This window comes from Rousettus aegyptiacus, unplaced genomic scaffold (genome assembly GCF_014176215.1).
Source record: "Rousettus aegyptiacus isolate mRouAeg1 unplaced genomic scaffold, mRouAeg1.p scaffold_m13_p_3, whole genome shotgun sequence".
NCBI lineage: Eukaryota > Metazoa > Chordata > Mammalia > Chiroptera > Pteropodidae > Rousettus > Rousettus aegyptiacus.
This window is the reverse complement of record NW_023416306.1, coordinates 62293367-62319454: the sequence shown is the minus strand read 5'-3', so window position 1 is coordinate 62319454 and position 26088 is coordinate 62293367.

The following is a 26088-nucleotide window of genomic DNA, read 5'->3' as shown; positions in this document are numbered from 1 at the left end:
CATCTATGCTCTTAATCAATACACAATAGTCCTAGAAACGATATAATCCTTAAGAAAGTTCAGCGGAGGAACCATTAGTGTGTTCCACAGAGAACATAGAAGTAACGTTTAGAATATTGTCTTTATCTATTCCTATTATGTTAAGACACTGAACAGAGTGTCTGAGAACTGCAAAAGGCTCCTGTAATATTTGGGGCATCTCTAAACTAAGCCACAAAAAAAATTTAGGGAAACTCTCATTTCACTGCGCAGGAGTTGAGTTGCATTCTAGGCACAGTATGAAGCTTTATGGGTTATGTAACATTAAAGTTACAAAGACTGAAGAAGACAATTTAAATCTCTTATTTTGATATGGAGTGGGGAGATACTGATGTCCAAAGTGTTTAAGTGAGTTGATTAAGATTATCCAATAAATTAGAAGCAGAGCTGGAAGAGGAATACAAATCTCAGTTTGGGTTTTATATCTTAAAAAGATCACATTCAATGAGTTTGTTTCTATTTTGTTTATTCATTTATTTTGTTTTTTAGACTCCACACATAAGTGAAATCATATGATGTTTGTCTTTTTCTGCCTGACTTATTCACTTAGCATAATTAATACCCTCTAGGTCTATCATGTTGTCTCAAACTCATAGATACAAAGAACAAAGTGGTGATTGCCAGATCAAAGCGGATTTGGAGGGTGAAAAAAGGTGAAAGGATAAGTACCAGTTGGCAGTTACAAAATAGTCATGGAGATGTAAAGTATAGCATAGGGTACAATCAATAATACTGTAATAACAATGTTTGATGCTAGGTACTAGATTTATCAAGGGGAATCGCTTCATAAGTTATATAAATGTCTAACTATTATTTTATCTACCTAAAACTAATGTAATATTGAATGTCAATTGTAATTTAAAATTTTTAATTAAAAAAAAAATAGAGCTATAGACTTCCCTTTAAGCTTACAAAAAAAGCTTATGTTCCCATGATGGAGCGTCTAGTAGCCATTTTGTACATGGTAACCCTGTCTCCTTCACCAAAGTTGATTGCATCAAGGGTAGGCATTGACCCGTTAGTTCAATCAGTCTGATTCCTGAAAATTTTAAATTAAGATCAATGGAGAGAAGATTTTTTTCCTTATTTTTTGGGCTGTATTTGTAAAATATAAGCTCTGAAGCTGTAGGTTGGGAATTTTTCACAACAGGAAAGGAGACTTAGAGTGATACTAGCTGCTAGAAAAGATAAATCTCCAAATCTCAATAGCTTAACAGAATGAAATAGAACTTAACAAGATAGAATTTTGTTTCTTAGGCACATTAAGTCCATGGTGGTTGTGGGGAGGGGGTTTTTAGTAGGAGAGAGGGACATGCAGTTATTCAGAGCCTAAGCTCATTTTAACCTGTAGCTCCCATCTTCATCCAAGGGCTCAGTCTTCATCCTGCCAGCAGATGGAGAGAGAATAGAGCTTGCATAGGAAGTTTTTATGGGCGGATATTGAAGAAGAGGCCAGAATTAAGCTACACGGCTATACCTAATGGGAAATGTAGTCTAGATGTATCCGTAGAAGAAAATGAAAATGGGTTTGCCAAACAACCAGCCAATGTCTTCCCACAGAGAGTCAATAAAGAGCAAGGAAAATGAACAGATGAATTGAGCAAAAGAGATGAAATGGAAAGAAAATCTTTATGGCTTCCAGATTATGGTGTCACCCCCCTACTAAGTCTGTACTGTATTCTCTGCAACTGGGTTGACCAGACATCCTGTATCCTTATAACTTCTCTACTCTGCCAAAACTAGCTGTTTATGGCTTCACAATCAAGACAATTCTAACAAATTTTCACACTCAGGAGGAGGATTGTGACAGCTTGGAGGAAATATATGTCTTCAAAAATCTCCCGCCCCATCTCTACGAATGTAATGTGAGTTTCATTTACTGACATCCATTTCTGTAATGACATTAGGAGCACGGAGATTAGTGTTTACAATTCTGCTAAACCCCTTTATACAGATGCTGCAGCTGAAGTCAGCATAAAAGAAGCAAACCAAGACAGTATGAGCAAGCTGTGTCGGAAAGAGTTGATTATTATATCACACACATTGATTTATAGGCTTAATTTGCCTTTACCTAAATGTCTAGTTATTTAACAGCTGTTATGAATCAGCCAGATAGAGGATTAAGTAGGGGTGGGGGTGGGGGAAGTAGGTGAAAAAATGCTTTAATCTTATGCTACAATAGAGGAACAAGTTGAGTCAGGTCTCATCTAGTAATTTTGTCCTCTGATGCTTCTTAAAGAAGAACATTGTTCAGCTGGAAGGTGAAACAGTTTAAAATATAGACCACTGGGCTGAGTTTACATTAACCTCATCAGTGAGTGAGATAGGCAATGCTTAGTATGGGTTAAAAAGCAGTGTATCAATAAACGTTGGGAGTAGCTGGCTTAGTCAAAATCATTCTGACTCGCTTTGTCTTTAAATAAACAATTTACTCCAGAAGTGTGAATGAGAACATGAAGATTTAACAAGATGCCATATAAAGTAACACATAGGTTACCAAACAAAAATTGAGACAGGATTCAATTGGGATGATTCCTCCCTTGACTGTGTTCAAAGTTCATCAAAGTGTTGGACAATAGCTAGGAGGGATTTACCAAGCAGAAGTATCTTTTTGTAAGAATTTATTAAAAATTTATTTTACTCAGGAGTTTACGAAGGCAAAAAAGGACTTGCTGAGAATGTCTGAAATCCTATTCTGAGACAAGGCCGAGAAAAAGTTTACTTTTTGTGTATGTTCGGCATGCTCAAGAGAATATAAGCTGGGTGCTGAGGCAACTTTATACTCCTAAACACTAAAGATGATTCTTACAGGTCTGCCTGGGGGAAGAGATGCTGTGCTGGTCCAGTGAGGATCTTCTTCTGTGTCTGGACTTGCTCTTGCCTTACCAATTTGGTCTGTGTTCAGATGTTTGTCTTGCTCGAACCTTGGCTTAAGCATTAAACTTGTTCAAAGTAGGTCTAGATTGTTTCTTACTTGATTTTTCCAGCATGTTTTGTTTCTCTTTAAAATGTTCTGCAAATTCGTAGCTCTAGCTCTTTTACCTGAACTTAAAGACCATCCCATCCTGCCCGCAACACACACACTGGCAATAGTTTTATTCTATTTGGAAGCCCCGCAAAACGGATGTTTTCTGTACAGACTCATATACTTCCTCTCCATTCTTAGTCCCTGCCACATAGAAGAAGTTCTGGGCTACCATTTAATCACTTTATGGCAGGATAGGATTTTAGAAAAGAAGATCCACACTGCTGCTGAAATCATCACCCTACCTAAATTCACTACACTTTATAAGTCTCTTTACAGCTAGCTACCTGGTAGAAGTATTTGCTAAAATGTTCCTACATGGATTATCCCTGTGAAAACATCAAGACCTGAGCAAGGAGTGTTATTTAAGTACACATTTAGCAGTAGCCATCTCTTTTCATGCTGAGATCCACAGCTCTTCCTTCTAGCCATACTGTCTCCACATCTAGATGCATAAAGAGAGGAAAACTTTCAATCTTAGATGCACCTCAAGGCCCTGAGTCTAACTGAAAGAAAAGTTTGTAGTTGCAAAAGCAATAGGAACTATGCCTACACCTCCAATTAGTTTGCTCTCTAGCCGCAGGACCTTTGCACAAGCTGTTTGAGCAAGACACATCAGAGCACAGATCAGGTTAAGGTAAGAGCAAGTCAGGACACAGAGAAGAACTAGGCCTCTGCATGGGAATGCTTTTCTACTCTTACTCACTGCATCTGGTTAACTCTCATTCTTTCTTTAAATCTCACACATTTAATTCCTTTTCTGAATTGCCCAATATGCAGTTATACATTTTTATAGCTCCATGAACCTCTCCTGAATAGTACTGTGACTTGTAATTATTTATGCTATTCTCTCTGATTATAGTTTATCTTTCTCACTAGGCTGTCAGCCCTGTGTGGGCAGGGACTGTAATTTTACTTATTGGAACCCCTATTATAACACTGTGCTAAGCAAATCAGTATTTATTAAAGGAATGCATAAATAATTGCTTTTAGTTATTACTAAATCCAGAAAGTAAATACATCCTCGAGAGAAGAACCCAAGTAAATCACATCTGCTAAGGATTTTCACAATGTGAATAAATAGAGACGGGTGCAACCAAAAGATATTCTTCACCAGGTTGTTGTTTGTCAAAATGTTATCCCAGGTAAAGGAAGGGTGGAGACTGAAGTGAGTTGAGGATGATTTTCCAAGGTAAGCCCCAGCAGCGGGCAGTCCTGCTGGAACCAGGGAGATACACAGGTTTCCCTCCAGCCTCTGGCATCTATGAAACCCATGAAAAGGCCTTTACGAGGCACCATGATGTCTCTTCTCTTATAAAAGTGTGTATGTGTGTGTATTTTTTTTACAACTAGCTGGCCAGATTGCTGTATGTGGTTCATGTATCTAAAAAGTGATTTGGAAATTAAAGTTTTGACAAATACATTCTAAATACACTAGGGGAGGAGTGCTTCTTAACTTGGATTCATGAAAAAAATTTCATGGTCTATGAATTCATAAGATTATATCCAAAATGTGGTTTATGTGAAAAGATGTGTATTTATTTTCTGAAGAAAGAATTCTGGAGCTTTTAATCAGATCTCAGAGGAACTTATAAGTTCATAAGAAGTTAAAAATCATACCTAGGGGAACATATTAGGAATCCTGTAGCAAGTTCCTTTCTAAAACAAAGACTAATTTATCTCTTTCCTCTCTACATAATAATTGGTGTTCATTATTATTTATATAGTATATTAGTATATTATTTTGTACAAAGTCATTAGAATAAGTTCTAGCATAACATGTCAGCATATTCATGGTACTTATACGTGCAAAGAAATAAAATAAATCTGAGAGTTTCTCACAGGAAAATTTTAAAAATTTTACATTTATGTTTATTAGGAAATATTCATCAATATTATTATTACTATTATTACTTAAGCCAAATTGAAGTTGAAAACTACAGGCTAACCTTTTTTTATAGCTAATACATAAGAGCTATTTTTATTGATAAAAAAATCAAATTACATAGTCACCTTGTATGATGATCATATTGTGTGATTACAATATTTTATAAGTATAAACATAAAATAATTAAAAGTGACAATTTTAGTAAACTTTTTGTTGTTGTTTGGTCTGGATCTAAAAACATTGATTTATTCCAAATCAAAGAGTTTTAGCAGCGTGCTAGGGGTACTTGCGGAGCATGGCTTATCTTCCTAGGCCAAAAATATTTTCTTCACATTAAGTAAAAATATTCTTATATTAAAATACATATCGATGTATTGATGAGCAAAATTTAGATTAATTTTTAATATAAACCACAAGACTTCCAAGCAATTTTAATTATCTAGTGAGTCATTTCTGTTTTACCTTCCTCACTCTAGATCACTAAAGATTCTCTGGACACAGTATTGAACGTTAATGACATTCTATATGGAATATTTTAAAACATAAATCCTTTGTCTTAGTATTGGAATGCAAATAGCATAGTGAATTCTCTCTAAACAAATAATTTTGCTTACATATGTACATATATATATGAAATTCTAGATGGGTGCCATTTTAATGCAATTTTATAGTAATATATATTACTATATATATTTTCAGAGTCCTTAATATGTTGATTTTTGTTCTATACAACTAGGTATTGCTAAGAAAAATGGGAAAAGGATTTTAATTTGTAATCCACATTCATGTGCATTGGTACCCATTCTCTTCTAATTCTCACCTACCTAATTAAAAAAGATATTTATCTTTCTCTTTAATATTTAAGCTTTGGATACCTTTCTCCTTTTCCACATAAAAATATAAACCATCGGTAATAATAAAAATGACACTAGCTATCATTTATGAGAGTCTACTATGTTCTAGGCACTGTGCTAAGCTTTTCTATGTACATGACTTTATTCAATCCTCACAATCACCTTTTATGGTGGATGTAATTTTATTTTATAAATGAGGAATCTCAAACAATGGACTTTCCTCAAATGACACAGAACATCCAAGAAATGAGATCTCAAATTCAGCTCCGATTCAAAACTCTTCTAACCATTACTTCTAATTCTATCAATTTTGTATCTCAATGTCTCCCAGGAAAACTTTATAGAGAAACCAATCTGCATAGAATTTTTACACATTATCTTTTTGTGGATGGCTCCTGGAAAGCAAGAAGTAGGGAATCTTTCAACAAGAAATCAATATTTATGTTGCATCTGGTATGAGGCTAATCTCACCAGGTGGTATAACAGAAGAAGTGGATGTCGAAAAGCAGTACCAGCACGTGTAAAAGCACAGAAGGAAAGTGAGAATTTAGTGTGTCTGGCATCAAAAGTACGTGGTACCAAGTGCAGGAGATGAAGCTTAATAAATTTAGAGGACTAATTTATAACAGGACTTGGTTGCCATGCTAAAGAGTTTGGGGTTTTATCTTAGGAACATGAGGGATCCTCTGGAACCATTACAAGGGAATGACATAATTAGGATTTATTTGAGAAATATCACTCTGATTCAGAGAATGAATACATGAGAATCAGTCCAGCGTGCAGGTGACGACTTCGACAGCTTTTGCGAAAACTGAGGTGAGAAATGATTGAAGATAATAAAAGAAATGACAAAGGGAGTGAATATTGGAGAAACAATTAGAGATACTTAATGGTGGCAGATGGACTGGAAGGTTTGCAAGAGAAGGAAGAATTGAGGATGACCTGACTATTGCACTAAAAGTCATAATGTCTCTACAACCATTCTCTCATGATTATGGATACATCAGGTTCCTTTCAATTTAATTTGACTCTATTATTTGAAACTGGCGACCTTGTTGAACTTAACATGTTATTATTCTAACACTTTATTTATCTATCTATCTATTTATTTACTTACTTACTTACTTACTTACTTACTTACTTACTTACTTACTTATTTACTCCTACAGCACCTGGCCTTCCTAGGAGGTTTCCCATCCAAGTACTAACCAGGCATGACCCTGCTTAGCTTCCAAGATCAGACCGGGATCGGGCTTGTTCAGGTTATTCAGGGTGGCATGGCCATAGACTATTCTACCACTTTAAAAAATAAAGACGCTACTTAAAAATATTATATACTCTAAAATTTCCTATCATCATAAAGTTGAAAAAAAGTTTGTGAAATATAGCCAAATGAAGTATTTTTGAATAAGTTTATCTAGTCTCTGTAATATTATACCTAGAAGATAATTTGCAGGGGAATCTATTTTGTGTTTGTTGTGTTAGTTACTGTGCAGTGGTTAAATGTGTATTGGATGGGTACTAGACTTATTGGGGGTTCGCTTTGTAAGTCATATAAATGTTTATTCACTACCAGTATACCTAAAACTAACATAATATTGTATGTCAGCTGTAATTGAAAAATAAATTTTTAAAATTGTGAGACCTACAGAAGGAAAAGGCCAATTCTGGATTTTGCAGAATTTAGTTTCAGAACCAATTCATTAAAATAAGAAGTGATCACATTTGGATTGATTTAACATTCAACTGGACTACAATCTTGTATGTTTCCAGAATATGTCATATTTTACTCAAGATTAAACTTTAGCTGGTACCAAAATTAAGGCAAAATAGCCAAATAAAAACTAATGCCAATTTAACATGATGGCAAAATTATTGAATAAATGAACAACTAGGAAATAAATTTGCCAAAAAATGATAACTCTTATCTAAAGGTACTGGAGAGAGGGAGAGGAACACAAACTACAAATATGGCAGGAGGCAGTAATTCTCAATCCTGGCTGCATCTGGAAATTTTTTCTAAAAGACAATACATTAAAAAATATATACAGTAAAGCCAAACTGGAAGAAATGTTTGTAATGCAAGAGACTTTTATTCAGAATATGAAAAACCTGCTACAAATAAATGACCAAAAGATAAAAACTCATTTTTGAAGGGATGGACAAAAGCTTTGGATAATGCTCAAGAGAGAATGCATTAATAGCCAACAAGCACATAGAAATATTCACTTTGGAACCAAATGATACTATTTTGTACCAACTAAAATGGTGAAAATTAAAGAGTAACCATGGCAGTCAACAAAAGAATTTGGAGTAACTGTATCACTCATGCATCACTGGTGGGAGTGTAAAGTGATACAACCATTTTGAAAAAGTGTGTGGCATTTCCTAATAAGGTTAAACCTTCACATATTCTGTAATCTAGTAGTTCTACTCCTTAGTATATACTCAAGAACAATGAGTACATATACCCAGGGAAAGACATACATGAGAAAGTTTTAGCAACATAATAGCTGGGAACAACAGAAATTCCCATTGATTGGAGAATGGGTACACAAATAATGATATATTTATACAATGGAATGCTATTTAACAATAAAAAGAGAATAAGCAAGAATGCAACGGTACAGATAAATATAAATTACTAAAATGAAATAAGCAGACACAAGAGAGTATGTACTACATGATGCCATCTATATGAAGTTTAAGACTAGGCAAAACTAATCTGTGGTGAAAAAAATCAGAGTTATGATTGGTTATGGAGAAAGGGAGTTCACTGGAAGGGGCAATCGTAAGGCTTTCTGCTGTGATAAAATTATATATTGTTTGGGGTGGTAGTTATATGGATATATATACTTATTGAATTATATTGACCAGTGTATGTCACTGTGTATAAATTTACTTCAATAGAAAAAAAACTTAAGGCATAGCTTAGACACATTTTAGATATAGATGAATGAATAAAGCACATAATATCACTTTTTTCCCAAATAGGAACCTCATCATCATCATCAACAACAACAGCCACAATGACAAAAATCCCGATGCTCAGGCTTTACTTTAAATCAATTAAATTAGAATTCTTGGAAGTGGGTCCCAGGCGTTGGTATTTTCTAAAAATCTCTCCTGATGATTCTAACGTGCAGCCAGAGTTGAGAACTAATGGCATGATGTAATGTATTTTAGACCAACTTAAATAGGCCAATAGCTAGATAATTAGTAGACTATATATTATTTAATAAATTAATATAATTTATGGACTGATATGGACTGAATGTGTGTGTTCCCCAAAATTCATATGTTGAAACCTTAACTCCTAATTTGACTGGTTTGGAGATAGGGCCTGTGAGGAGGTGATATAGATTAAATGAGGTCATAAAATGAGTCCTAATCTGAGATGCCTGGTGCCTTTATAAGAAAAGGAAGACACCATGATACTCTCTTCATCATGTGAGGACACAGAGAGAAGGTGACCTTCTCAAGCCAAAAAGAGAGCTCTCACCAGAAACTGAATTGGCTGACACCTTGATCTTCGACTTTTCAACCTCCAGAACTGTGAGACAGTACATTTCCTTGGTTTAAACCACCCAGTCCACAGTATTTTGTTATGACAGCCCAAGCAGACTAATACAATTGCCATGCTTGAAAATGAAGATTTGAATTGCCAAATTAGCAAACAAATCAGTGTTAATGATATTTAATTTTGTATATCATGCTGGAGCATAATTTCTACTTACCAAATAAATAAATTTGATTTCACATTGTAACCTAGGTTCTGATTCAACAACTTACTTTAAATTTCTAAGTAGTTTATGACTCAGAGGATTTTAACCGAATAATAAAGCACGTCACTTTATATAATATACTCAGGAGCGGTCAGCATTTAAAATTCAGCTGCATTCACAAGTTTCTCCTGAACTCAACTGGTCTTTTCTGAATTCAGTAGAAACATATTCAGTATTATAAGACAACAATAATTTATTTGTTAAATATAATTTCATCAGTAATAACACAAACCAAAAGTTTTCCTCCTTGGAAGAATATTAATTTTTATGGAAGTTGAAAGCTTGATTTCACTTTTTTTTTAATGTGGAAATCTATCAAAACCTTATCTTTATTTCTTGTCAATAAATCAAATGCCAATTGAGATTGAGATTTATAGTGTATTTGGTTTCTTTGCTTTAATAGTTTTTTAATGTCAGTAGAGTTTTCTAATTCTTTGGACTGCGAGTTAATGTAAGGTAATCATATAGCCATGATTACTGGTAGGTACATTTCCGTGGGAAAATTTATGTTTTTATACTATTGGTTTATGTGGAAAAATTTGCAGTGCTACCAATTTACATTTAGAATGTCTATCTAATATGTCATCAGTGTCAAAACTGAGTTGAGAAATGCAATAGGATTATTTAAAAATAAGTATAATTTCATATACTTTTCAGAAGGGTTTCCAATTTCAAGGAACATAAACAGCACTTAAAATGTTGCATTTGGACAGAATAGAAAGCTTAAAGTCATTTCTCATCTGAAAATTTAAAAATGTTTGGAGTTTTTTTATGATATTAATTTATTAATGTATATAATAATATTTTTTACATTGAGCAACTTATATATGTGATAAACCATTCTAAATGTTCCAGAAAATTTTAAAGATGAAGTAGACATCTAGTGAGTGTGTCGTGTCTGGAAATAAGACATATACAAGTAGTAGGAATATTATTTTATGATTTAGTTACAGAAAGAATAATGTGAGTTTAAAGGAAGAAGAAATTCCTTCCAGGTGAGAGAATTGAGAAAGATTTCTTTGTGGAAAAGAGAATTTGAGTGTAGAGTTTGACTAGGATATAATTTAGACACTATATTTCATAGCGAGTGATTGAAGTTGCTCACTGCCAATAGCCTTTCCCTACATGTATCTTGACACACCAGCTCTTCTGGGTCTTGTCATCCTCTGGATAGACTGCCTACTTCTAAAATATCTTCAAATCTAATACTCTGTCTTCTGGTCAGAACCTCCAATTCATCCAGTGAGCTTCTGCCTTCATTTTCATCATTTTCATTGTCAATAATATCTCCAGTTTCTTAATGCGATAACTTTGGAGCTGAAAGACCTGTAGTCAAGTCCAAGTTCTACCACCCCAATAGCTGGAAATCTCTGCTAAGTTATTTATCTGTTCTAACCCGTGGCCTCCTCATTTTAAAAGCAGTGTTATTGATAGTAGAACATGAGCATATTCAATTAGATAAATTTCAAAAAGATTGGAACTCAGTGCCTGCGTTAAATAAAGGTGCAAAAATTGTTGGCTTTTGTGTGTTAAAATTTTTATTGCTATTTATCTCACTATCAATGCTAAGGATTACAATCACATTTATTTCTTCAGTCCATTTCTCTCTCCTCGTCCAGATCATCTTTTCAACTGCTGCTGATTCACCCTCTTCACCTTGTATTCCAATAATGGCTAGTATTCATTCAGTCAGTCAACAGTATTTATTGAGTATCTACTATGTACCAGTGTTATGCACTGGAGTTATGTTGAGTAAATCAAGGAAATAGTCCAGGAGAGATGCAGACGTACAGTCACTATAATATCATGTGATACATATAGATGTAAGGTTGCAGGAGGGGGTTAAGTACCCTGTCTTGGGAATGCAAATCAGGGTCTCTAACTTTAACCCTATTCTGGCCCCTAGCACCACATTTGGCACATATTAGGTGCCTAATAAACATTTATTGCATTAAGTGGCATCATAGCTGGAATTTAAGGATGAAAAAGTATTATCAGGAGAAGGGATTTAGAGATACAAGAATTGTTTTCTAAGACTAATAAATGTAGAAAAGTTTATGCGCTAAAGAGTGCCTGGGGTGGTCTTGAGGCAAGGATTTTAGAGTGCCTAGAGTAAGGCTCATTACATGAGCTCAGTAAATATTAGTGTTCATCCCATTTTACAAAGCAACTTTACATGCATTGTCTTTTTTAGTTCTCTAACAATCATTTAAATTCACTTGCTAGTCTTAATTACCTCTATTTTACAGATTAGAAAACTGAGGCTCAGAGAGATTAATAATTTACGGTCCCACAGCCTGAATCAGCTTCATGGGCATGCAATCTCTGCAGTTGCATAAATATCCATCACGAATTTGGTTTAATACATTGTCGTTGCTGTCTTGAAATTCATAGAAATTTTATCTTTGAATTTGTTATTTTGTAAGTAAAGAACTAGACAATGAGTGTATGTGTGAACAGATGAGATATAGGCAATGTGTGTGTATGCTGTTCCTTGCTACCCCATGAACACAAAATCTTGGTGTACGGAACTTTAATAAAACTTCAAGCAAGTACAAGGTAAACATGTTACAGCCGTGACTAAGTAAGCTTTTTGACCAGAATTTTCTTTGAATGTATATATATAAAAAAAATCAATGTTGTTCTAAGAAACATGCACAACCAAGGAAACTTATCATATTAAATAATCAAGATATTTGTTGCTGCGTTGGTGTATGAAACCTCACAGATGAGTCCCTTCTACAGAATGCCTTTGGCCAAGCAAACTGCTTCCCTCAATTTAGGACAATTTTGAAAATCATCTTAATGCAGTGCTCCTCAGACCTTTGTTCCTACTGAATGGCCGCTCGGCTCCTCCCTCTGCCCAGTTCTGTTTCCTTCACTTTCTCATGAGTGTTATTCCCTGGGACACCTCCAATAAACTTCCGGCCCCCAAATTTCTGTTTCTAAGTTTCCTTTTTATGAAATCCTAGGACATCAACGTAGTGAACATTGAATGTTGACAATTGTGTCCTGCATTTTTCACATCAACAATTTACAGTGTCTAAAGTCACAAAATGTTTAGTTCTCTGCTTTATTTTCACTGTAGCCAGAGCTGCCATTACCTTTACTTTTCTCCCTACCCAATGAGATTCTGTTCTTTCAGTGTTCCACTCTGTGGAAGCTAAACTAGAGAAACAACAATTCCTAAGCAAGCCATGAACCCCCATTAGACCTACTTTAGAAGGAAGTTCTTGCTCTTGTAAACATTTTTCTTGCTCAAGAGGAGATGTCAAAAAGCCAGAACTTTAGGGCTGCTTCTGTTATCTTTCACCTTAAAACGTTTTGCAGTTAGATTTACTCTGAAACATTTAACTTCAACTTTCTAAACTGTCATTTAAATGACTATTCCTTAATGCAGACTTATTAAGGTGCAGGTTAGCTATAAAAATCATTCTTACTCATGGTCTTTTAATTAAAATAAAACACTAAATACCTAAATGTCCCCAGCACAAGTTGGTACTGCCCCAGAACAAGTCTGCTGTATATAATGGCATCTCTCATGAGTCAGTGTATATTCTGTAACTCATTTTGGAAGCATTTGGTTGACTCAACCCTAAATTTGGCTAGTAGAATTAGGAAGATAAAAATATAATAGCTTCTGAGTCATCAGCCCATGGGTAAATATATTTTATAATGAAGAAAAAACTACCCATATAGAGGCCATTTCATCATTTTTAAGCCTTTTAGATTTCTCAAAAAGTCCAGATCAGTTCTTGGGTATTGATAATTAGCAGAAGGTTAAGTATAATACAAATTTAAAGAGCAAGTATCCTTTATTTTGATTTGATAATGAACAGCATCCTTTCTTCTCTTTTTCCCTGCTCACTTCCACCATGCACATGCACATGGATATACCACTAAACTCTATTCCTCAATGTCATCTTTAAAAAAAAATAACAAAAAACAACTAACTTTAGGTACAAAATCAAACAATAAAAAACCTATCTCATACCAAAAGACAACTCTGCATGTCTGAAGTAAAATCAGAACAATTGTTTATAACATGCTGATCCACTGTCACATGTCTTCCTGAATGTACATTTGGCAGCTGTGCTGAGATAGTCATTCTTGTTGCCCCTAAATACATGTGGCTTGTGGCCATTTAAAGAGCCACTTGGACTCTCAGCCACAACAGGAACTGCTAAGGCTAGGGTCATTCCATTCAGACTTTGGCTAGGAAGAGACCAAGGCAGCTCCAAGGGCAATCCATGTATTTTACTAAATTAACTACCAAATCAACCCTTCATTTATAGGGGTTCAAACAAAAATCCCTTCAGGTCTTAAAGGAGCAGGCCAATTATGAGAAAATAGGTCACTGGGGAGCCCCAGAATCACTTCAAGGAGGCAGCTACTGCTCACTATTGTGGTCACAATGTGATAATATACATCTAGTGTTGTCAAATATTATATTTTTTTCTAAGGGAGTTAGAAGTCAACATTCTTACATAAAATATCATACTTTTTAAATGTTAGCAGCTAATTAATTTTTTAAACCAGTGGACTGACTAATAGAGCACATCTATATTGAGTCTTCACTATGGCTACCAGCATGTCCTCATCACCTCTCTGACTTTCTTACATCTCTCCATTCACTCTGTCACTCACTCACTAACTCATTCTGTCCAGCTGTTCCTTGAATGGGCAATGCATTCTTCTCTCTCACGGCCTTTACACCAGCACTTTCCTCATCTGAATGGCCCTTTCCTTAAGGAGTCACATAACTCACCCTTCACTTCCTTCGGGTATTGTTTTAAATGTCCCTTTTTCAGTGAGGCTTTCCCTGGTTACCCTATGTAAAATCACACCCTGTCCCCACATTCCCTATGTATTTTTCCTGCTTGATTTTGCTAAAAACAATTTATCACCATCTAACATATATGTATCTATTTCTTTGACTTTTTTTTCCTGTCTCTTCCTATGGCAGAATGCAAGTTTCTTGAAGGCAGACATTTTGGTTTATTTTGTTCATGCTGTATTCCTAGTGCCTACAACAGAGTCTGGTACATAGTAGAAACTTGATACATGGTTTGTGAATGAACTGATTAATAATAAATGTATGAATCTACAGGCCATCTTTGGTCTGTGGCCTGGGATTCCCATTTGTGACTCCTGATTTATACTGAAAATCTCATGGCACAACATACACAAAAAAGGATACATGATGAAGTTTAGGCAGTGAACATCTAAACTCTTATTTTCTGAGAAAATCATCAAATGATGTCATTCACAATCTCATAGAACATTTCTGTCAGTTATAGTGTTCCTCACATGCAAAAGTAAAGCATATCCAACAATGTCAAGCTTATTAATTTCATATTTTATTCACTCCATTTTGATTAAACGCTTACCCAACAATGACAAAATTTAAAGTTTAAGCTACTGAGAATAAGTCACCTTACCCAAAGTGTCGAACTTCAAGTAAGTAGAGTCTAAAAGTAAGCATAGTTCCTTTGCTAGTTGGGAAATGAAAATAAAACAAAGATAAAGAGACACAAGAGAACAAAGATTAAGCCTAATCTTTGTGAACAAAGGAAATTAATTCACAAAGATGACATTTTCTCTCCAAGTCTTATCTTGCCTCTTCACGCTGACCTAAATGATTCAAAATTTCGGATACCATTGTTAAGAACTCAGCTCATTTTTATATTTCTTTTCTTCTACTTTTTGCTCAGAGAAGGTTCAGAAAGGGCTTACTAAATTAAAAAAATAAAATTCAGGTTGTGTGTGTTTGTTTATATTCTCTGATCTAAGAAAAGGCTAAATAATCAGAACTCTTAAATCTAAATAAAATCAATATCTACAATAGGATGAAAGACATAGGGTAGATAAATGTATATTTAATTAATAGTATATCAGAGATGTCTTAGGATTTTTTTTTTTTTAGCAGTCCGTACAGTTTATTCAGCAATATAATAGGAGAGAATCTTCATCATGATAGACCTAAAGCAGATACAGGGTACATTTCTTGTACAGACTAATAACTACCTTTAAGTTTTACAATATGTCACAGGCATGATTTGTTGCATACAACAACCATTCATTCCTTGAAATATTTTTAATAGAAGCAAATAAATGAAGAATACTTTGTGATTTGGCAGTAAATTTTGTAGTTCATTGCCACAAGAAATAGAATACAATGAAAATACAAAAACCTTGAAAAAGGATGAATTTCTAGATAGAAGTGTAAGGAAGCTCCATCGAGTATCTTGGCTGCCTACAGTGCCAACGTGGGTGATTAGCAGGAGGGCTCTCAAAATCGCTGGCAAAACTTCAGGTCTGCTCTCTGCCAGAGATACTGTGCCTCTTGCTACTACAAGAACAATAACGGTGACTTCTCTTTCACCTCCCAAATCTAATGTGAGTGTCCCTCACTCCATTGGTCTAGGAAATGTAGTCTTCCAGCTTCCCAGGAGAGTAAAGAAGGTAGCAGGAGGCATGCCAAGATACCAACAGATGGTCCGGCCCAAAGTTGAAACCAGTAGCAAAGGCAGTGTTTTTCTTCTGCTTTCTAGAGTCAAACTAGATCTTCAGACTGGACCAGATGCCTCCAATGTGACCCAGGAATTGAATTTTCTGTTCTAATGAAAGAACCAGACAGTCCTAGAACCATAAATGGGTTTAACAATCTTTTATTTGTGGCATTTTCATTCTATAAGTAAGACAATCACACAAATGTGCTAAAGTTGCTTTTTTACTAAAATTAATTAATTCCTTTAAACAGTTAATTCTGCTGAATGGTCCTGCTGTATGCGGGTACCTCTCAATTGGCATCCACACTAAGAATGAAGAATGGTGGGGAAACATTTTAGAAATGAGGAGAGAACTAGTTTATTTATATGAGGCTGACTGAAATCTTACCAGGCTGAGACCAAATTCATCCTAGCAAAACTTATATTGCAATATAGCCTAACAATTTCCTCTCCTGAAACTCTGAAGCCTCCCTGTCCTGTGACTCAGTTTCCTACATGAAGGAACTGTTGTCGTAGTTGTCAGGGTAGTCAGAGAAAGGAAACACTTGCTCACCTTTGCTGTGTTTGGAATAACTACTCCACATCAAAGGGGTGACTCACTTGCTAGCCCTGAGCTTGCTTCCTACCTCCCACTATCCCTTGCTGGCTGTGCCGTTCTTGGCTGGGGAGGCCTTCCACCAGCAAGCCCAGGTCTGTGGAGCCTGGCACGCTCGCCTCCCTGTATGACGAGGCTTCCTGAGGTGGGTTGTTCTGCAGGTTGGGACCTGAAGGTGACCACCAATTTGTCTGACCTACAAGGTGTATAATTCAAAGACAAAAAACTGGGCTCCCACCTCTGCACCTAAGAGAGCACAAAGGGAAATGGAATCATTGTCTTTTCCTACTCCTTTTAACAGTAAACACGTAACCTGAAAAGGTGTGAGTATCCATTTTCATTGGTTTAAGAGAAACATGTTACTGCTGGAAACTCCAGATGCCATCAGGTTCACTTCAGTGAGCTCAGCAGTATTTATTACAGTGTGGGGAGCAGGAAAAGGGTGCTCAGAAAAGATTTATTTCTGGTGGATATGCCTCTTTTAGGGTAAATAACTGCACTTTAGAGATTCTTAGAAAGAAAGAATCCACACTTTTGTTAATAAAATCCACTACCAGATTCAATACTAAGGAGAATGTGGTTATGGAAAAATAAAGGGTGTTGGAATGAATAGAAATGGGTTTGAGATTAGGAACTCCGGGCAAATCCCTTAAATTCTTATCAAATAAATGTAGCATGGTGCTAAAGGAATTTGGACTCAGATTGGTCTATGCTAACATCTACCAGCCACATGACTAGTAGTGATTTACTTCTCTATCTTTCTATTTCTTCATGTAATAAATAGAGTAACAATGAAATTTTCCTCTTAAGCTTTTTGCAAGGATTAAACAAGGTAATATGAGACAAGTTCTAAAAACAGAGCCTGGGACACATTAGGAATCAATAAATTTTAGTTTTTCCCAGAACCTGTTTGTCTAACTTAGAAAAAGGGAAGAATGAAACACATCATACTCTGCTGCAAAGGGATGTTAGAGATCAGATGAAGCAATATGGAGAAAATGCTTCCCAAATATGATTTATTAGTATTATCTAACTCCCTCTTAGCAATGAGCCCATGCCTTTTTCCATTTTCTGATTGTGAGCTTGCTGCTGTTAACTCTTGACATAGTACTTGGCAATTTGCATGTAGATTTAACAGATCAGTACTCAGAATGTCTATAGCATATGATTCTTTCCATTAATAATGAGTATGACAACCTGCATGTGTTCAGGGAGCATTATCCGCAGATATTTTGCCATTGAATACTCACATTGCCAGCTTTCCCCATGCTAGAATGTTTGGGGGAACTGAGATCTACTATAGTAGTATGGCTAAATCCATGTTGAGATGGTCCCAAGACAGATACTTATTAAAACTCAATCCTTCTGGGACTGTACTGGTGGTAGAATGACCTGCCTGTGTTAGAGCAAAGCTTCTCTTGATCCACCTCGTCTTTCAGGCAGCCGGAGAGCCTTTTCTGACCTGTCCTGTTAGCTAAAAATGCTCTGGGGGATTTGGAGAAGAATCGATATGAATGGGTTTATATATTACCCAAATGGCCTCATTATTACTCATAGCCAATTGGAAAATTTCCAACCTTTTCTACTTGATCCTAACAACCCAAGGGATTTGAACCGACATCTGCTCTCAAAACCCATCTAGAAAGAGCATACCTGAATCATATTAGATTTCATTCAACAGACATTAAGTGAGAACCATTAGTAACAAGGGAGTGAGATAAAATAGAAGAAAGTTCTCTGGCTTCAGAAAAAGATCAATTTAGGTTCAAATTCTAACTCTGCCAATTCTATTTGTATATCCTTGTGCATGTTAATTAACCTCAGAGCATGCTTATTAATCTATAGAATAAAATAATGTCTCTTTACCATGTTGTAAGGAATAATAAAGATTTTTACTCATAAGACACCCTAGTAATAATGTCTTTGATAAATGGCAGCTATTATTAGTACTGTTTTCTTAATATGCTGAAATTTTCTAGCAAAAGGAAATGTTCAGAGAAATTGACCAGTTCTACTTTAGGTATCCTTATTACATATGGTTGCCGTATTAAATAGAGAAAATGGGTGAGAACGTGCTTTGTAAAGCCACAAATATAAGGTTACTATGATTATTTTTGATAAAAGACACTTGAAATCCAGGAAATACTACAGGAGAAGAAATGAAAGGAACTAGCTCAAGGCATAACTGAGGTTCATTTCTTACATACTGATATATATAACTATGGCGCTGTTAAAATACATTCTGTTTGGTAGTATTTATGTGTACCTGTGTGTGTGTGTGTGGATTTTTATTTGGACAAACAATTTTCACTTTATTGATTCTTAAAGAATGATTAGGACATAAGAAGAAGAGGAACAAAAGTAGGTTTTACTCTTAATATCTTACTTAAAATTTTTCAGAAAAATTGACCACAGCCATACGAAAAATAATGGAGCTAAAAATATCTTAAAATCACTAGCTGGTTTACAAGCCTTAGGAAATTGCTCACATTAATACCGAGTAATTCAATCTAATTTTTAGCTCTGAGTAATGATTAACTTTTTAAGTTGAATTTCTTCACTAATCTGAAAAACCCACACTTATTTGGAGGGCATTTATTCTCAGTAAGCTGTCTTAATTAAAATTCCAGCATTAGAATTGGCTATGACAACATAGGCAATGCGACAAGGAGGTTCATAGATTACTTGAGTAATTTGATCAGTAAAGATGGCTCAGTACACTGCGTTTTGTGGTAAGTTTTATTTGCCTGCCTTGACTGGGTAATTGCATCAAATTTCCACATCACTTGGCTGTGTAGGCATAGTGATAGATTTTTAGCTCATGCCCAGCCAGTTGAGAAAGCCTGACTTGCATAATTGGTATTCTGCCTTTAAAACATCTATCTATGAATGCTTTGCTTAATAATATGCTTGAACTTGTCTTTTGGAGTTACTTATGTGGGTTAATATTTGCCATCTATAACTGTGGTACTTTATGAGCCTACCTAGAAATATATCCTTCTTGAAGTTCTTCTCTCCCTTCTTCTCTTCCTTCCTTGTTTCCTCCCTTCCTTTTCCTTACTTCCAAATCTTTTTCATTAAATCATATACAACACCAGAATTTGGTGGGACCATAGCAATTGTAACTACTTTATGTTTCTAAAACTTCATTAGTTCCCATACCATGTTCATGGATTTTTACATACCTAGTTATTTAATTATTTTTAAATAGATTTAAAAAAAAAAAAAAACAACAACTACTTTTTAAAGATCCATTTAAAAAAACTATATTCAAGAATCATAGCTTTAGTATGCTGATTATACTTTCCTGATAAACAATCAAAGAAATGCATAACAAATAGGGAAAGTTTATACATGTGCCACCTAAAATCATGTCATTCAGTTCTGGTCCAGCATTCAAATGAGAAAGCTGAGGCCCAGAGAATTAAAGAGATGTCTCCTAGAGGTACAGAGCCAGTTTCCTAGAGGAATAGAGCTAATTGTTGAAACCATGCTTTTGGATATTCAAGTCCAGGCATTTCTTTTACTACACTACATCAACTTATGATGTTAATTACCTTAAGACAGGGCTGTAAGAATCACTAACTAAAATATTATAGAAAAACCATCAGTAGCAAAGACATGAAAAAAGCACATGTTCCTATTTATTTGTCCTTTAATAACTCTTAACACCACCAAGAGACCGCAGATGCTTCAAGACAGTGGTCCTTGAACAAGAGAACATGGATAGTGCTAAGGATTTTTTTAGAGCCATACCTTTCCTGTGAATTCTTACCTAAGAAAGGGTCTATGGTTAAGACATCTCTACTTATAATTGCCTTTTTGCCACCTTACAGAAGAAAATCACACTTTTTATCTACTGTATTACCTTAGAGTAAAGATACTTCAGTAGCGACACCAAATACATAAATACTTGAAAATACCGTATCATGCTGGTGTAAGCATGGAAGAGTGAAAGAATTTCATATCTGGGTAACAGATTACAGGTAATCTCTAATTCTTTGCTTTCCACAAAGATAAATAAACACTAAACAAATTTTCAGTTGCTAAATCTATACTTAATTTTGCATAATCAACCAATATATAAATTTGGGCATAAAGTTGTTTAAAGTTCCAAGAATTAAGTGTCATAACTATAATATAAATTCTTCCATCCTCATCCACGAATAAGGTTTTTTAGCACTAACCTCAATTGAAATAACAAACAAGAATAAAATTAATATCTAACCCTGAACTCATTCTAATAGTAAGTAATATTGATATACAGATCAATGGGGGAAAACTTTGACTGATCCATTTTACTAAGAGATATACCTCCAAAAAGAGGTATTTTTTAAACATTGCTTTTTATTACTTTTAATGTTTATCATTATTGTAATATATTCATATTAAACATAATTCAATTATACAATTTATTTTGCCCAGCTGTTAACCAATAATAATTCTAATATTACCCAGGAAAATTATTTTTTAAGATTTAGAATCTTTTGGAAATTTAAAAAGTAAAGTTTGGTTTATATATTTGCTGCAAAGGAGCATATAAATACTAAGGTCATTAATAAAAGACTTCCAAGAATAAAATTATGTTATGTTATATGAATAAAAGTATATGAAATTAGTATAAAACCTGGTGAGGAAGGGAAATGAAAAAAATGAGTTAAAAAAATAAAGACACAATGCAATATATATATGTATATATATACATATATATACATATATACATGTGTATATATATACATATGTGTATATACATATGTATATATATGTGTATATATATGCCTTACTGCTCAATTGCATGCGTGAAACTTACTGGATTTCGTTAACCAATGTCAACATACTAAAAAAATAAATTAAAAATACATAAATAAACACAAAGATTTTAAATTTCCAGTTGCTAAATCAGAGCTTATTTATGAACTACTATTTTTTAGATGGATGATGACAGGGGATCAAATTACTTTTGTATTTATATTCCATAGGATACATTTTAAAATTATGTAACAATTTTATTTTAAAAGATTAATATTTAAAATAATTTGGAAATTACACAATTCGTAATTATTTATATTTTGGACACATTTTAGATGTCATCTTAAAGTTCTGCCAAGGTTGTATTGATTTTCAAATTCTATTTGGGAGTACACAAATAGAAAGTTTAGAGGCCCTAGCTTTCATAGCTAGAGTCAGTTTCCCAGTTGCAGAGTGCTTCATGGAGAATTCTTTGCCTCACACTGGTTTCCCAGAAATGAAAATGGTAACTGTCCAAAGGAGCATACCACCACCTGGATGCTGCCAGAATTCCTTGGACAGAACTTCAGATATCCAGGACCCAGGAGAGTAAGGATGCTCTGTGGCTTTTTGTATCTATCAAACTAACATCTACAGGAAAGTGCAAAAGCCTGACAGAGGAAGTTGCACTGTTTATAAAGAAATCTTCTCCAGTCCCCTGTACCACTATAGAATGTAACTTTGTATTTACCAGATAACACAAAATGGTTCTTTTTCGCATTCTTACAAAATTTAGAAAAATTCAGAAAGATAAGATTAGAAATCATTTGAATAAGAAAAACAGCAGCATCTATTTCAAATATATATATATATATATACACACATAAAATGAATGTTTTTAAAATGTTGTGTAACCATAATATTATTAAGTTATTAAAATTTTGAAGTTTGACTTAGTATTGAATTTCACACTGAAATGGTCTTTTAAGAGAGTTAATTCAGACCACTCTTCACCCTAGTGATGTAAATATCTAATTCTTCTAACCCAGGAAAGAAACAAATTATTTATGTATGCTCTATTCCAGCAACATCATATCACCTAAAGTTTATAATTAGAAGATCTTGAAGAAGTTTCCTTTAATTTTATTTTTTAGTTTTTATACTTTTCTTGCAAGAATAAAAGGAAAAGAGAGAAAAGGCATAGTTTCCCTATATATTTAAAATTATTGGACTTTTAAATAATTATAAAAGTATAAAGATTGCTACAAATGATCTTGATCAAATTAATAATTTTCAATGAAGACTTCATACAAACATTTTAACACAACCGTAGGGTAGAGGCAGCTTTTAGCTTTCGCCTCAGAGCCATATGAAATGTAAATTTTATACTATTCTATTAACTTTTGGTTATATTAAAAAATGGTTGATTTCTCTTTCTCCAATGGCATCTATCCTCATTTTGAGAGAAAGAAAACAAAAAAATAAATAATGAAATCTAACATTCCATGAGCACATTTACACACAGTCCTTCCGCAGTGCTGAGAATCTGGAAATAAATCCAACATCAACACCAACACACTCCACTGTAATGTTCTCTTACCCTCAACAATCACAACTTTGCCTTATGCCACTCATATTCCACTCCAGAATGTTGCAAAGAAACCATGGAAACTATTATCATTAGAAGAAAAATATTAGGAAAAGATGTTTCTATTTAAGAAAATTTTCTTCTGTGCTAGACTTGGAAGGGATTTATTATAAACATTATATTGCTTGGAAAATCAGAAACCTGAAAACCTTCCAAGCGATTAGGAGAAGACATCTTCCTTAAATATGAATTATTTTTTCAAACTCAAATAAGTCTTCAAATACTGTTGAAAAAAAAATTTCCAGACAACACCAGTTGTTTCACTTATATTAAGGACTGAGATGATTTTTTTAAAAATGATCCAACATTTTTACTGGTATCACAAAAATTCGATACCCCAAAATTTGTTCTGACCCATTTTGAAAAAAAAAATCACAGATTCATCCAAAGAATATACTAGGATAACTCGTTAGAGAAGATGAACAAGTAAGATGACATATTTTGGATTTAAGCTTAGGGTAGGTGCAGCATAGCATTTAGGTCATTTACTTAAGAGAAAGGGAAAGGTGAGAAACACCTTACCTTTTTGATAAAAATCATGCACCGCTTCATGCTTCGTTTAGTGTTTAGTATATTTAGCTATGATATTTACAATAACTGTGTTCCAAGTTGATTAAGATTTAAGCACAACTGACTAAACAAATGGGCATGAAAGACAGAATAAGTCATAATTATTACTCTCTTATGCATATCCTTACAATATTCAAAGGTATTGAGACTCAAATTTATACCCTCTGCAGTTCATTTTACGTTACCTTTTCTATGGAAGCTCAATTAACTTTAGGCAGATAGAGAAAAAAATATTTATTTAATAGCATTTCAGGTGTTATATAGTACTTTGCTAAGTTTCTCACACTGGCTGAAAAAAGGCTGCTTTCTCTACCTCGCACATGCTTCTCAAAACCTAGTCTACTCAGAGCTTTACTCCTAAGTTTTAGTCTGAAGTAAAAAGCCCTCATCCCAGGCAAAAGGATAAGAAAGACAAGAAAGCTATTCCTGACCTGTTCCTCTGTCTTCGTATCCAACCAGAACAGAAGTATTCAGCTTCCCTGTATGGCTCTGCGGAATCTTCTCCCTTTCTGTGGATATAGGCAAGTCTAGTCTTCAGTTCATGGTTTGGCAGACTGTGGGACAGGAGAATTTAAGAAATTAAGCTTTTATCCTTTGCAATGGAGTACTATCTTTGACTATAAATAGGAATTCGCTGTATCATTTGGATGTTTTTAAGAAGTAAACCAAATACCTGCTTAAATATCTGTTTAAATGTTAATGACAACTTACAACCTTTAGCCTACTCAGAGCAAAAAAAAGAAAATATTTTTTTTTCACAGTTTGATGTTTCAAGTTAGATTTCCAACATTTTTGAATAGAATATCTAAATATGTGGTATTTTGTTTAGCTCTGTTTCGAATATAATAAAACAATGCTCTTAAGTTTTATTTTGCTCCACAAGATAGTTAGGAGTTATTAAGAGTGACTCTGAAACACATTCTGTGGGCTTGATGAAATGTACATGAACACTTATACAGGAAATGTATACGTGAACACCTTATACAGGAATATGTAATATGAAATGTACATGAACACCTTATACAGGAATATGTAAAGCTTGCAGTGGACAGCACACAACTACAACAGTTTTCTGTTAGGTCTCCTGATTGAGCCAAACTTAATAGATATAAATTCACAAATAATAAAAAAAGGAAAAAGAAAAATGCCACCTTTTACAAAACAATAACAATAACTCATTGTAAGGCTTTTATTGGTTTAGGAACAAGCAACTTAACTTAAAAAGCCAAGACCCCACTAGAAATAAAAGAGAAAGCAAAACTCCTTTGAAAACTAAATACAGAGGTTGATAAAAAGTTTTTTATTTACAAATATGAAGTCTATAATTCCCCTTCTTGATTGAATTTGTGGAGAGCTCTATAATTGTCACATTAGTCTCTCATATATTAGAAATGTAAATGACGATAAGAATCATTATGATATTTAGTAAATGTCTATGTAAGGATTTTCCAAAAAGGTGATTGGTTGTCTCCCAAGTTCAGGTTCAGTTAATTTATGTTCAACATTCTGTTTAGAAACACATGTCAGTATAGAAAGAAAACTACCCATTTGCCTGGAATGTTGCTGCTCTTGGTTACCCCTCATTGGAAATGAATGTTCTACCTTGTTCATTCATTCTGCCTTTGGTTCCATTTTCCCACCCAGTAATTGTGTGGGAAATACTCGGGCAAGCCTAATGCTTTCAATCAAAGCACAAAAGCACTATACTAAAACCGGCAGAGTAAAATAAGAAAACAATTTTTTAAAGCTTCATTGTTTGTCAGTTAGAAGTGTGTCCGATTTGGAACTTCATGATGAGTAAGCTTTTCATCTACTAATCTTAACAACTGATGTGCTGGTTGTTACACTGTGTAATTTTTATTTTATTTTTAAGGACTTTATTCGCAAAGTGTAGAGAGAATAAATACTCAGCATTCGTATTGCTGTTTTGGTTCTAAATCTGAAGTAGCATTGCAATAGAATAAAATAATCAGTCTTGCCGACTCCACCTTTCTTGAGCCTGCCCAATTCCCATAACTGTCACTTAGCAACTACTGCTTAGTTCTGCAATAAATATGCTAATAGTTGAAGGAATCTAACCTGTAACCTAGGAATTATTGAAATAACCTTCCTGCTCGAAACTACCTCCCCAAGGTATGTACAAAAATAATAATTGTTTAATAAAACATTTATAGGAACCTCATGACTGGGACCACGGCAACCAGAGTTCATGGAACAAAAGCAAAGAAGTTTCACCATCCCCCTTGGACCCTTGCTGACGTCCTGATGTCTATGGTCATCAATCAAACCTCTCTCGTTTCCTTCTCCTCTTGACATGAGAAACCTGAATCCTGTACTTTCTTTAGGACTCTAATCTACCATCTTCTTGGCTTGCTGGCTTTCTTGGCCCAACTGCTTGTCACTCTTCTTATTGGCTGTTGTGTAGCAATGGCTTAAGCTTTTGC